The 15280-nt window shown below is 36.8% G+C and overlaps 1 protein-coding gene across 2 annotated transcripts in view; it reads left to right on the forward strand.

Annotated features, from left to right (window-relative positions):
• Positions 1-15280, forward strand: part of LOC145679880 (carbonic anhydrase 1-like) — an 87112-nt gene that overhangs the window by 27075 nt on the left and 44757 nt on the right. The window contains exon 1 of one of the 2 annotated variants that reach the window (XM_081750389.1): positions 14604-14668. The exons of the other annotated variant lie outside the window; for it this stretch is intronic. The gene's annotated coding sequence lies outside the window, so the exon portion shown is untranslated. Of the gene's footprint in view, positions 1-14603; positions 14669-15280 lie in introns of those variants that run through there. 2 annotated transcript variants of the gene reach the window in all.

The raw sequence follows: 15280 nt of genomic DNA on the forward strand, positions 1-15280 counted from the left end.
GACAGCATCTGAAGAAAGGAGTTTTTCCAAGTTGAAATTGATCAAAACTTACTTGGGATCATCAACTCAGCGAGAATTTGAACAATTGTGGCAATTTTTCCACTGAATCTGAAATTTGCATTACTTTGGACTTACACAAAATTCCAAAACACTTTGCAGAGGAAAAAAAATCAAGAAATATAATTTTCTCATAATAAAATGATTGATTTCTAGTTTATAAGTGTTAAATGATTTTTACAAGTTAGAAATTTATTTCATTTTTAACAGTGAACTTAATTTTTTTTTCTGAACAAAAATAGACATTTTTCTAAAAAAAAAAAAAAAAAAAAACATATCGCAGCCATTAAATGAAATGACATACAAATATTGTTAGTCATTTGTACTCTTGTATGTATGCAATATATATACAGCCGCGGTTCCAGGATATCATCAAGGGAGGGGTTTACCGCTTTATCCAGTGTAAAGAAATAGGATTCAAGCCCATTTTATCCAGTGTATACTTGAACGTAAGAGGGTGCTATAGTCCCTATAGCCCTCCCCTTGGATCCGCACCTATATATATATATATATATATATATATATATATATATATATATATATATATATATATATACGTGTGTGTGTGTCTGTGTAAGTTGGTTGGGACCTGGGGTCCAGCAATATTGCCCTCAATTTGGACCGCACCTCGTAAGTGCGGATCTGTGGAGAGCGCTTAGTAGTTAGAAACTTTAAATCAACGCGGTGTTGCCCCATATATGCTTGGCCTTTAACAATTTGGAGACCACGATATAATGACTGCAAATTTGTTCTTTCCAGAAATGCTCTTGTGTTGTTAACAACTTCCACTTTTACTCCGAAGATGCGGGCAAAGATAATAAATCCAGGTTCCACCATAAGAATGGATACAGTATTATTTGTTTACAGAAATAACCTTCTATAATGCATGTCGTTTTATTAGTGAGTTTTCACATCTACTAGATATGCTTGCTCAAGTGGATTTGCTTCCTGATCTATCGCACAGTGTGTAACCCCGGGAGATCGTTAACGAAACGCAGAGAGTTAAAGTGCCAAAGGAGCAGAGATGAACTATATTTGATTTCCTTGTCACTTAAAAACACTTGTCGAAAAGCATGAAATGCGTTACAGTTTGCGTACTAAGTGTAGTGTTTCCTTTGTGTAGAGGAAAATATAGTATATGGTGTGAAGTTCACAAGGTTTGTATCATCATCTACCTTACTACTTTAGTTACACGTATGTCTCCTACATAAATCTGTTTCTTAGAAGAGGGTAACGGCCCGTCACTGAGATGATTAAATTGCACTAACATTTGTTTATAGACTAAATCATCTGATCTATAATTATACATCCACACTCTGACTCAATGGTAGAGTGCTCACCTCTGTTGTTGGTATCCTTGATTCGATCCCAGGTCGAGTTAGTTTGTGGTGAAAGACATTGTATTTGTGGATCCTTTGCAGGTTCTGAAGTTTCCTTCCACAGTCTCATTCCACCAATTCTTTCGAGCAATGATTCACTTTCTCTAATCATCCGTCCCGTTTAGTGTAAAGGGCATATCTGTAGGACTTTCATTTAGAAATTTAATTTAATTTCACTTTAATTAGATAACATTTAGATAACTATAATGTTAATTGTGTAAATAATGAAGTATAAAATATTATATTTCTGTGAATTTATGTGCAGCGAAGACCGAGGATATATGGTTTTTAGCACTGGTATTCAACTAGAGACATACCATTAACTTGTGGTACCAAAAAATACTGTTTTCTAGCTCGAGTTTGGCTTTTGGTTATTGGGTATTAAGAGATAACATTTGGACAATTTAAGTATTGAAACTCATAATTATCCCAAAACAGAGAACTAAGGTCATGCCACTGGTAAAAAGTAGCCAAGAATGGCTAAATTTCTAATTATGCTTTTTTATACTAATTTGAAGATGTTGAATTCAATAAAACTATGGTTAAACTTATCCGAAGTAAAATGGGATAGTTTGGTGAAACTCAGACATTAATATTTCAAACAGTTCTTGAGATATAGGGGTTTTTATCTTCTTGTGACGTCATCAGTGCTTGGCTCATTTGGGCTCCTGGGTATTGGCTATAAGGAGATGAAAACTGAAAAATCTAACTATTGGGAATCATTATATGTCCCAGAACAAATTTTGCACAAAAATTAAAAAAAAAAAAATGTGTCATGATGAGGTTCGGGGTGCTGAGGGGTGGGGAAAACTACAATTAAAACAGTTAATTGAGTGGACCCGTGTAGCGTAGTCGCTAACCCCTCTCGCCTTTTGTGCAAGCGGTCCCAGGCTTGATTTCCGGTGTAGACCTCGGTCGGAAAGGTGTAACAGCCTATCCAGATCAGCCATCCTGAGTGAGTTGTTTCCTTCCTTCCCCATTTCCCCAGGTATAGAGATCGCCGATAGATGTCATCCCTCATATGTGACGAGCTACGAAGTCCATAGATTCCGAAAACCTAGAAATATTCTAAAACACTAACATATAGAAATACCTTATCCCTTAATTGCCTGATCCCTAATTCCTAAAATACTAACTGAAACTTTTCTTACCATATTTAACAGAGCAAATACAGTTGGTTAATTGAGTGAAAACATTACGTTAACATCCCAAATAATGCTCGAGATATAGCGTTATTGTTTCTTGTGACGTCATCTGAGCTCGTGATTGGGTATAAGAAGATGGAAATTAGAAAATCTAACTACTGGAACTCATTACATGCTCCAAAGCAAATTTCATGTAAAAGTAACTATGTCATGACGGGGTTTCTTAGCTGTTGTGAATTGGGAGCAACTACAATTATTACAAGGGGGCGCGGTGGCTCAGTGGTAGAGCGTTCACCTCTGGTGCTTGGGGTCCCGGGTTCGATCCCAGTCCCCACCAAGTGAACCTTGTGGTGGACAAACACCGTGCTCGTGAGTTTTCTCGGGGTTCTCCCGTTTCCTCCCACTTTCTTCATTCCATCATTTCACTCATCTCTCATAATCACCGTCTCCTTTAGCCTAACCGGCATAACTGTGGGACGTAAAACTTAAAGATTTCATTTTTTCATTTCATACAATTATTACATCCAGTAGAACTTTTCTTTTTATGCCATTCGAAAGGGGAACTACAGTTGTTTATATTTGTAAGTTAGAAATGAGCCATAAGTAGCGGAACTTATTTGTAAATTGGATATGAGCCAAAGGTGGCTGAAGATACAGTAAAGTTGGTGGCGTGTATTAACCTTGAACTTAGGTGGTTGTAACAGAGGTTGTAAAGGTAATAGAGATATGAGATATGATGATACATTAAAAGTTGGATGTAATCTGGAAGTTTAAGCATTTATTGGGAATTACTACTAATTTAGAAAGTTAATTAAAAATAAATACTTTGCAGTAATTTTTGGCTAACCTAACAGTTTAATATAGTGAAAATTTAATATTAACATTGCAAACAGTTCTAAATATATGACATTTTATATATTAATGTGATGTCAGTAAAATATAAATTATACTCGATTTAAAGTCTTGGGTATTGGATTATAAACAGGTGAAAATTGGAAAATCCAGCTATTTCATTTGAACTTATTTGTAAAAGATATTTCACTGAAAAGTCAAGAGATGCAACAGTAGAATTCTGGAAATCGTAAGGTAGGGAAAATTTCAATTATTACACGAGTGGAATTTTTCTGACCTCATTCAAAAGGAGATCTACACTTATCTAATTTGGTGAAAATCCGACGTTAATAATTGCAAAGGGTTATTCAGATATGGTGTTTTATATATTATTGTGAAGCCACGACTCCATTTAGACTCTTGGATATTAGATGTAACGAAGTACACATTGAAAACTAACTATTGGAACTCATTGTACGTTCTAAAACAAATTTCAATTAAAGTCAACTGGTACAATGATGGGGTTCTATGAAGCCATGGGGTGAGGGAGACTACAATATTTGTACTCAGTGTAACATTTCTCCCCAAATACTCGAAAAAAAGTGTGAATACAATACCCCGGTACATCAACTATTTATTGATTTTAGAAAGGTGTACAACTCGGTTAGGAGAGAAACATTATACAACATTCTTACAGAACTTGGGATACCGAGAAAGCTAATTAGATTAGTTAAGATGTGTTTAAATGAATCCCAAAGTAAAGTCCGGGTAGGAAAATTTTTGTCCAAGAGCTTTCACGACGAAATTGGCTTGAAACAAGGAGATGCGTTGTCGCCATTATTATTTAACTTCGTTCTGGAACACGCTATAAGGAAAATCGAAGATAGCAACCAGGGCCTACAGTTGAACGGTATTCACCAGGTTATGGCATATGCTGATGATGTAAATTTAATAGGGGATGATAGGAGAACAATAGAAAGAAATGCAGAGATCTTATTAAACGCTTGCAGGGACATGAGTTTAGAAGTAAATGCAGAGAAAACTAAATACATGGAAGTGCGTCGGGACCGGAATACAGCAAATTAAGGATGCGTTAAAATATTAAATAATACTTTTGATAAAGTGGATCCTTTCAAATATTTAGGATCAATATTAACAGACGAAAATCATATTCACGAAGAAATTAAATGTCGACTAAAAGCAGGGAATTCGTGTTACTATTCGGTTCAAAATCTCTTGTCGTCGCGAATTCTGTCGAAGAATTTGAAGCTTAAAATATATAAAACGATAATCATGCCTGTTGTTCTGTATGGTTGCGAAACATGATCGCATATTCTGAGGGAAGAACATAGACTGAAAGTTTTTGAGAACAAGATCCTGAGACGAATATTCGGACCCAACGGGAATGGGGAATGGTGGAAACTTCATAACGAGGAAGTTCATAATTTAACAACTGTTTACCCAACATTGTTAGGGTCGTCAAGTCTAGGAGGCTTAGGTGGGCAGGTCATGTAGCTAGAATGGAAGAAAGTAGAAACGCTTTCAAAGTCTTGACTGGAAGACCAAACTGTATATGGTTCAAAGGGGAGTTCAAGGTTTACCTCGTATTACGTCTTACACCCAATGTTTAAACATAAGAGAATATTTCATTACACTGTACCACAAAGATTAAAAATACGAAACAACATAATAAATCTTACACAACGAATATATTTCAATATATTAGGAATCCTACTTGTATGTTCAAAACTTAAAAATTAGACACTCATTTCATTAAAGAATTAAGTCGATATCTATTTAGACATATTCACACAAAACACTAATTTTTACTTATTTTAAAACAGGGATTTATTTGAATAACACACTAACTGACAAGCACTATATTTTAAATTTTCATTATAATCAGAGAAAAGAAATGATATTATTTTTAATTATGGTCCCTTATTATTTTTCGTACGAAACCGGAAAACCGAACGCGGGTAGAAAACGAAGTGTCCACGAATCTTAAGTATCCTCCATATTTCCACTGTAATTTGAGGGAGGCTGTCCTTGCTTTTCACCGATTTCTTTAATTCTCCATTGCAATGCAAAAAAAAAAAAAAAAAAAAAGATTATGAACATTATCTTTCTTCTTTTAAACATCACTGCACTGAACACGTTTCTATGGACGTTATTGATTATATTTTTGGTTGAAAAATAACGTTACTGTGATTTTTGCAGAAAAGGCACTGCATAAAAAGTAAAGTTGTTTTGAAACTATAATATCTTCGTGTAGAATGCCCGTCTTGATGTTAACATCGTTCTAGCTGCAGACAAAGAGACGTGGGTGAATATATAATATCCACAGTATTTAGTCTCATTCAAATTTACATAATATTTCAAAAAATAAAGCTTTTACTGGCACTAATAAAGGAGTATTAGCACTATTATTTCCCACAATTAATTCATATACCATATGTTTCAGTACACTAAACACTGAATATTATTTAAAGTCGATATCATTTTTAATACGGTTTTCACATATCGAAGTAAGTTGTTCATGAGTAAGTGCACAAGCACTGGTCCCATGCGCGCCAACTACGTGGGTGCTCCGGGCTCCAGCACCCACAGAAATAATCTTGTATTTCTAACTTGCAATTTCCAAAAAACAATAAGCAATTAAAACATTGAGATGGAAGTTAAAATTCCTAACCTCTAAAACATAATTGTTTGTTTCAAATATGTTGGTGGAAAAGCAACCAAGCTACACACTTAACTGTCACTTTGTAGTTTATGTTCACAACAAAATTCTTGCAAGTTCGTTCAGTAATACCATTAAAATTATTTGCTTTTATGAAGATTTTTTTTTCATTTTAATTTGTATGAATGTGGTATTTTCTTTTAGTAACGTATTGATAATATCATTGCCTCTTGCAATCATTGTGCATGAATGAAGTTGCTTAAAGTATACACTTACCTTATGTTACGATTACATAAGTTGAGAATTTTCATTATAGTAACTTATCCTTAAAACCTTGGATCCGAGTTTGAACCCGTTTCTCTTGCGTTTAAGGCAGCCGTGTTACCAACTGAGCTAGGGCACCTCCAACTTATCCTTATATTACCAGTATATTTTACTTTATCACAGCACAGCCCTTTATGACAGTGTTCATAAAAGATTTTAACTAATCAATCAATCAAAAAAAAAAAAAAAAAAAAAAACTCGAGACTCACAGAAAACATATAACACGCCCCGCCATTGATATGCACACTGAGAAAAAAATTGTAGGTGGCGTACTTAAAAAGATAGGTTACATGGGTAATTCCTGTAGTTTTCGGACTTAACGTACAGCAGACGTATAACTGAAAACGCATGTTTTATAATACTTTCTGTATAAGTGTTCCATCTATACGTACTTTCCGTATGAAACAATGTAGGTGGTCAGGATCTCACATACAAATGGACGTATACAACATATAGCTGACGAAGGTAACATAAGTATAGAATATGCATGTAATATACGGAAAACTGTTAGATGTCAGACATCCTGCAACGGCATGATGTAACATCTAAGGGCAGTGCCTATGTAGCATACGGATAACGTATGCTCCGTACTGATTTCTATAGTAAACAAGAGGATAATGTATATTTTCCGAGGCGGCAATTTGCAATATCGCAAGAACGGAGAGAAATACGAATGTCGGATCAAAAGATAACAAAGGAAACCCCATACGAAGAATCCAATTATGCATAAGTTATAGCGAAATAGTTGCGGCGCTAGAGGGAGCACAAAGAAAGTGAATGAAACATGGAGAAAAGTGAACAATTTGCACTGAAAAATTGTAGGAGGGAGTTATTTGGATCATGCAGCAACAAATGTTAATGAACAAAGGCAACAATGGCTACACTGTAGGGACACTATGGGAGGTGGAATGTAGGAATAAAGTATTTGTATAACGGAGAGAAATATGAATGTCGGGTCGAAAGATATCAAAGGAAATCCCGTCCGAAGAATCCGCATTATTATGCGCATGTACTGCGGAACATTGGCGGCGCATGGGAGCTACAAAAAAACTATTAAACACTCTTAATGATGATACGTGCAGATCGTACAAAACACGTACGGAAGATGAGGCCCAGTGTACTGTTAAAACAAGAGGTATTGTACTTACCGTGGTCAACATAATGCTGTCTTAAAGAAGGTGTTCAATATGTCCTCCTTGTTCTTCGAGACAGACAGTTGCACGATAGCGTAAGAATTCTCTGACTTTGGGCAATAACGCTGGCGTTTGCCGTAGTGTGGCAAATACAGCTCATACACGCTAGCGAAGATCTTCAAAGCCATGCACGGGCCGTGTATACACGAGACTTTTTACGTAACTCCACAGGAAAAAGTCTAGGGCATTCAGATCGGGTGAACGTGGGAGCCATGCTCCTTTGCTACCACGATCTATCTACTTGCGTGGAAATTTTTCGTTCAGATATAAACGAATAGTGTGATATGAATGGGAAGGGACCCCATGTATAAACCACATACACTGTCGTGTCCTCAGTGGCACGTCTTTAAGTAGAATAGGTAGGCCCTAGGTCAGAAACTGAAGATACGATATTGCTTGCGAAATCGCTGTGGTAAGAAGTGTTGTTTCACAACGTCGTCATCAATATTACCAGCCAACTCATGCAATTGGAAACGCTAATGATGCTTCGTCTCTACAATTGCATGTGGGAAAAAATGAAATCTTTGAGTTTTACGTCCCGCGGTTATGCCGGTTAGGGGAGAAAACGGGACAACCCCGAGAAAACCCACGAGCACGGTGTTTGTCCACCACAAAGTCCACACGGCGCGAGCTTGGATCGAACCAGGGACCCCAAGCACCGGAGGTGAACGCTCTACCACAGCCACCGCGCACCCATACAATTGCATGTGGGTTGTTGGGTGTCCATCGATGGTCATTGTGGACATTTGTAATGCCAGCCCATATGAATGCCTTATCCGAGATCAACATCTGTGCTAGAACTTTTCTCCGCGTTTCATTCACTTTCTTTGTGCCCCTTGGGCCGCCACTGCTTCGCCATCACTTATGCACAATTGGATTCTTTGGATGGGTGTTCCTTTGAAATCTTCTTACCCGACATTCCTATTTCTCTCCGTTATACAGATACTCTATTCCTACATTCCCTGGGGGCCGCGGTGGCTCAGTGGTAGAGCGTTCACCTCTGGCGCTTGGGGTCCCGGGTTCGATCCTAGCCCCCGCCAAGTGAACTTTGTGGTGGACAAACACCGTGTGCGTGGGTTTTCTCGGGGTTCTCCGGTTTCCGCCCACTTTCTTCATTCCACCATTTCATTCATTACTCATCATCACCGTCTCCTTTAGCCTAACCGGCATAACCGTGGGACGTAAAACTCAAAGATTTCATTTTATTTTCCTACATCCCCTCCCATAGTGTTCCTACAGCGTAGCCAATATTGCCTTTGTTGGATGTCCATGTTGTCCACATTCGTTGCTGCATGTTCCATGTATCATCTCCTTCTACAGTTTGTCAGTGTAAATTGTTCACTTTTCTCCGCGTTGCATTCACTTCGTTTGTGCCCCCTGGGGCCGCGCCACTGTTTCATCATCACTTATTCATGATTGAATTCTTCGAACGGGGTTTCCTTTGGTATCTTTTGACCCGATATTCCTATTTCTCTCCGGTACAAAGATACTGTATTCCTACATTCCGCCTCCCATTGTGTCCCTACAGCGTAGCCATTGTTGCCTTTGTTCATTAACATTTGTTGCTGCATACTCCAAGTAACATCCCCTCCTACAATTTTTCAGTGTAAATTGTTCACTTTTCTCCATGTTTCATTCACTTTCTTTGTCTCCCCTCTAGCGCCGCCACTGTTTCGCCATCACTTATGCATAATTGGATTATTCGTATTGGGTTTCCTTTGATATCTTTTGAGCCGCATTCGTATTTCTCTCCGTTCTTGCGATATTGCAAATTGCCGCCTCAGAAGGTGACATTTCGGACGCCTCTAGCGTCTAAACGAAGGCGCATTCACCCAATGTTCATATGACATTTTTTGCTTGTTTTTACCTGTAGATTCATCTCGAGAATTTCCCGTCATTGATGCACGACCACCCTGTATATATGTACTATTACACTCGATATGTACGATACCCGGGTTCGATTCCCGGCGGGAGCTCATGTGGTTCGAATTCCACGTTAAACAGTAGGTCCACGTCTCATATAGCCTCGCTGCTGAAAGGGACGCTAAACTAAAATCAACTCAACTCAACTCGATATTTACGATTACCCCAATACTATTACACTCGATCGTTCTTTCCAGTATTTTTTTTTATTACTTGATAAGACTCTCAACTATTTCTTTATGGACTCTCGACCTAACATCAAAGAATTCATCTGCGCATCTACAAGCACATATTGCCCACCAACCAACAGTGGCGGATCTAGAAGGTATAAACTGAGAGACAACCAGAACCCAGACTATGATAGGTATATCATGAGTTAGTTTACTATAAACTTTCAAAAATATAGCTTCAATAATTTTTGTCACTCAAAAAACTGGGGGTCCTAGGCCCCCGGCTCCAGGCTAGATCCGCCACTGCCAACCAAGAACACAAACAAACTCTACTCAAAGAAACAATTCAACTGTACCTAAACCTCACATTTATTCTGTATCCATAGATACAATTCTCTTAACCCACATAAAAATGCCCAAACTACCAAAACATAGAATTATTAGTGATATGGCAGAGAAATACATACTTAACTAAAAATAGTGTAATTTTGAGGAATATGACTAAGAAGTATTAGATAACTATGAAAGCTAATGCATATTTTGAGACACAGTCAACAGAATATGTTATTATTATTTAATATTTTAGAAAATGAGAAATTCTTCATTGATATAAATTTCGTAGCGAAGAAAGGAAGAATGGTATTGCTTTATTTGATTCGCTAGCGTTTCTTGCATTCAATCACTATTTAGACCGACATCTATGAATAATTTATTCTGTTAGAGAACTGTAGAGCTGACTGTAAATAAGTTCAAACTCTCAAACTCTGCTGCCAAAGGGAATTCCCGTATTTTGGCATAAACCCGGACTTCACTTGAATATATCAAGAAATATCATAGACATTTTAAAATTGGCAGGCCGAGCTCGGCCCTCTTCAGAAGTTATAAAGATATTATACGGTCAAGCCAATGTAGATGTCCACATCATGTGAGATTTATAAGAATATTCTGTTAATAATAATAATAATAATAATAATAATAATAATAATAATAATAATAATAATAATAATAATAATAATAATAATAATAATAATAATAATAATAATAATAATAATAATAAATATGCTTTGCACTCGTGACATACGATGATAACAATATGAAATATTTTTTCCTTTGCGACACTAGTTTATGTTCAGAACAGTTTTACCACTCTATTTGAAAATCAGTAAATCCAGAGTGGGTACACAGCAAAACAGGAGATGTTAATATAACTCAATTTTAACACATGCCAGTGGTTCTAGGATGACTACCATTTGAGTATGTTATTTCTACACCAGGAAATGATGGTGTTAATACAGCTCAATCACCATCAATCAGCAGTATTAAATCATTCGGAGAAAACTGGATAAGAAGTATTCGTGCCCCTTGAATATATACAATCCGTCTTACTTTGTTGAATTTCTGGTTACAGTATATTTTAGGATATGTTTCCTCAGGGCGGACCCTGTATATATCAATTAGGGTCCGCATGCTCTTAAAAAAGTCAATTATAAACTTTAGTGATCGTTATTTGTACTTATTTGGAAGATTTAGAATCGTCTTTATAGCTATTTACGAAAATCTAGGAGATTGATACTCGTACATTGAAAGTTTGGATTATCACGGAAATACATGTAAGTTAAACATATCTACAAGCCAAGAAAACTAACAGTGAAATTTGATATTCAACAGTGAAATGTGATAATAATAATGTAATAATATATAACTTGAGTTCATAATAAGTTCATAACTGAATTTTTGAGAACATGCGGACTCTAATTGATATATCACATTCATTTTACCTTTCAATTTTTTAAAAAAATATCACAGATTTCAAAATGGCGGATTTCAAGATGGCTTCGCAGGTTCGTGATCTACTCTGCTCATTCTTCTTTTGCTAATATGTGAACCTACCACCGTTTCAATTGTCTATCTTTCACTATTTTCACGATTCAACAGTTTATTTGACGCATTTCAATAACATAGCATAGCCCTTTTCCCACCACCAACTTTGACTCCCCTCCCCCTTCGTTTCTTATGGCGCTCAGCCGCTATATCTTTGCACATATAGATATTTTCATATCCTCTATCAGTCACACTAAGTCTCATCCCGCAACTCTATTCATCCATTTGGACTCTTTACTTGTCAGACATTGCAGGAATTATTTGCTTTCTGTAAAATTTAATTAATTAATTATTATTTAATTCTTTTATATGTATAAACCATATTTGAGGATAGCTTATTCGATTAGTTTAAACCATATGGAGATAATCGCGTACAAACAAACATACATACAAAAGGGCCGGATCCAGGATTTTTTGAAGGGGGTGCACCAATAACTACCACTACATTTGATTTAAATTTTTAAATGCCTTTAGGCATCTGTGGTGTGAATGAGGAATACTACTTTGTTCAGTGAATTTTTTTCCTTCAAACTTCAGAAAATTGATTTAAAATATTGCTTTTGTAGAACTAAGCTTTCTTTTAAGCCTCAAACGGACATATGACGGCAGAAAGTTTCGGAAAATGTTGCTTTTTCGCTGTTAGGTTCTCATTTTAGATAATTTACAGTGAAGGGGGTGCATGTGCTCTGGTGCACCCCCCCCTACATCCGGCCTTGCATACAAACATACACACATACAGGTCAATCTGAGTACCTCCAATTTTTGAAGTCAGTTAAAAATTAGTTCCGTATCGGTTTTAATCTCTCTATTCCAATGGGAAGTGGCAGAAATACATTACTTCAGGCTTCAATATTGGTCGCTATAGAGGAAGAATGGTGAGAGATAGCAATGGTCCAAGAGCACGTACAATTGTCGCCCTTAACCGTCTAATGAAAGGGAAATGATAGAAATTTAGTTCAATTTCTAATTTTAATATTTCTTTCTACAGAACAAGAATGGTAACTCATAGCTTGAAACTTCTTTATATGAATTTAGTATCCTAACAATATGCTTAATCTTGATTTTAATGTCTTTCGTTGGAACCGGAAGTAGTAGAAACATATACCATTTTCGGTTTCAGTATTGATTTCTGGAGCAAAATCTCTAGTAGCAAGAAACAATTTTCATATGAATTAAGTGTCCAAAGAATAGTTTCATTCTCAGCATCAAATGCTCTGTTGCAACCGGAAGTTGTAGAAATGTGTTACTTCCGGTTGAATTTTCGCATAGAGCAAAAGTGGTAAGGAAGGTAAAATTTGTTTTTTGATATAGAATCAGCGTCTGAAGTGTAGATTCCATCTCCTACTTTATAATCAGTTGAAACCGGAATTGATAAATCTATTATTTCTAGCTAGATTATTGGAGTCCTGTAATTCGTAAATCTTTTGTAGTCTCACAATATGAAATGGGACATACTTGTAATTATTAAACGTATAAACGTTTATCTCCCCACTAAAACTTCGTCCAGACTTTTAACAGGGATTAGGAATTAGATTTCTGGGCTTTCGGCATCTATGGTCATGTGTTAGCCTGTCACGTATGAGGGATGATGTCCATCGACGATCACACTGCCCCGTGAATTAGGAGTGAAAGGAAGGAAGCTGCCTGTCACAATTATGTTAGGTACCATCCCTGCATTTGCCTAGGATAATGAAGGAAAACTTCAGTCAGCATGGTTGGCCTGAAAATGCTTTTCTACTTTTTCTACTGAATGTCTCCACCGGGAATCGATCGCTATTACGAAAGGTGAGAAATACTTTCAGTTTAGTGTCCAACGTTTATGCTCTTTAGGCCAAGCGAGGCGATGATTAAGGCAAGTGAATGACGATGGAATAATTGGTGAATTGTGGAAGGAAACGGGAGAACTCAAGGAAAACCATGGACACGATGTTGTCCTTCATAAGCTTACTTGGTCGAGAATCGAACCAGGTACCCCACTAACCAGAGGTAAGCGCTTTACCACTGAGCCACCGTACGAGTAGAGAGATGAGGGTGAATATATTATCTCTTCTGCAGACGCTGCACTGAGAAAAAAAATGTGGGTGGCGTACTTAAAAAGATAGGTTACATGCGTAATTCCTGTAGTTTTTGGACTTAACGTACAGCAGACGTATAACTGAAAACGCATATTTTATAATACTTTCTGTATAAGTGTTCCATCTATACGTACTTTCCCTATGAAACAATATAGGCGGTCAGGTTCTCACATACAAATGGACGTATATAACATATAGCTGACGAAGGTAACATAAATATATGCATGTGATATACGGAAAACTGTTAGATGTCAGACATCCTGCAACGGCATGATGTAACATCTAAGGACAGTGCCTATGTAGCGTACGGATAACGTATGCTCCGTACTGATTTCTATAGTAAGCAAGAGGATACCGTATATTTGTACAATATACCGTTGTCCGGAGAACGGATTTTTCTCTGCGTGAATCGATTTAAAAAATCACTCCTTGATATCTCTTATTGTTATTTGTTTCTCTGATACTTGTTGACAGAAAGACGGACATTGCCCTTCGATAAGACTTCTGATACTTATGCATAGCATAGTTCGAATGTCAAACAAAGAATATGATTTTGTGTAATAGGCGTGGATTTATCAATAACGTTTGTTTTTAATTACACAAATGTTACTTCAACGACAACAGGTGTAGATTTTCCCACAATTCTTTTATAGTAACATGCTATTGCTAGTTTCTCCATTTGAAACTATGTATATATCAAATTCACACGACAAGACAAGTGTGTGCACGCGCAGTACTATGGTAATTATTCGGTTGTCAAATCTCTTCGTGTTCCGTTGACATCTACTGACACGTGTCAATGGTAAACAAAAACCAGAAGAGAATAGAAGTGACACAACACGAAATATTCCATCCTGAAAACGGTTTTGTTTCCGAAATGCTGCATTTAAGCTATAAAGGAGACATTGAAACGTTTGTGGTATATATATAGACAATATATCTTACGAAGACATGCTCACATTTGTATAAACATTCGTGAGTAATCGTTAACTAAAAGCATACAACTGGAGGTAAGTTACAATGCCATTTGCATATTCATAGATCAATTTCTGTTAACAGCTATTATTTAAATTTAACCGTATTTGTTCACCTAATTTGCGCACTATTTTTAACCTATTTTGGCTACTGAAAAAATGAACTGCATAAAATAAGTGAATTTTAAAATATAAATCTTGATCTAGGTTTTAGTCTAGTTTAGGATAATTAAGAATCAGAGCCGTAGCTAAGCGGGGGCCAGCGGGGCGCCCGCCCCGGGCGCTGATAGCAAGGGGGCGCCGAACGAGCGAGGAGAAAGAAAAAGTGGTGTTGGACATGAGTAAAATACGAGTCGCCCCCAGAAAGTATTGGCGCCCTATTAGATCAATATTGCTGTCGGCTATCAATGAAATACGCAGATTTCTTAAAAAATTTCTTGCCCGCTTCGCTCGCAATCCAAAAGTTTAAATAAGTCATAAGTTTTTACTTATTACTTAAAGGGTTTATTATAGATGATTTCTTAATGACATGTGATATACAAGGTCCCGAATAATGACATAGTGTATGCAGGACAGTGGTGTATTTACGATTTTGTTTCGGGGGGCTTTGCTAACTTTCGGGTGGGGCTATGAGTGAAAATGTGAAAA

The sequence above is a fragment of the Thermobia domestica genome, chromosome 2 (genome assembly GCF_964235325.1).
Source record: "Thermobia domestica chromosome 2, izTheDome1.hap1.1, whole genome shotgun sequence".
Classification (NCBI taxonomy): domain Eukaryota; kingdom Metazoa; phylum Arthropoda; class Insecta; order Zygentoma; family Lepismatidae; genus Thermobia; species Thermobia domestica.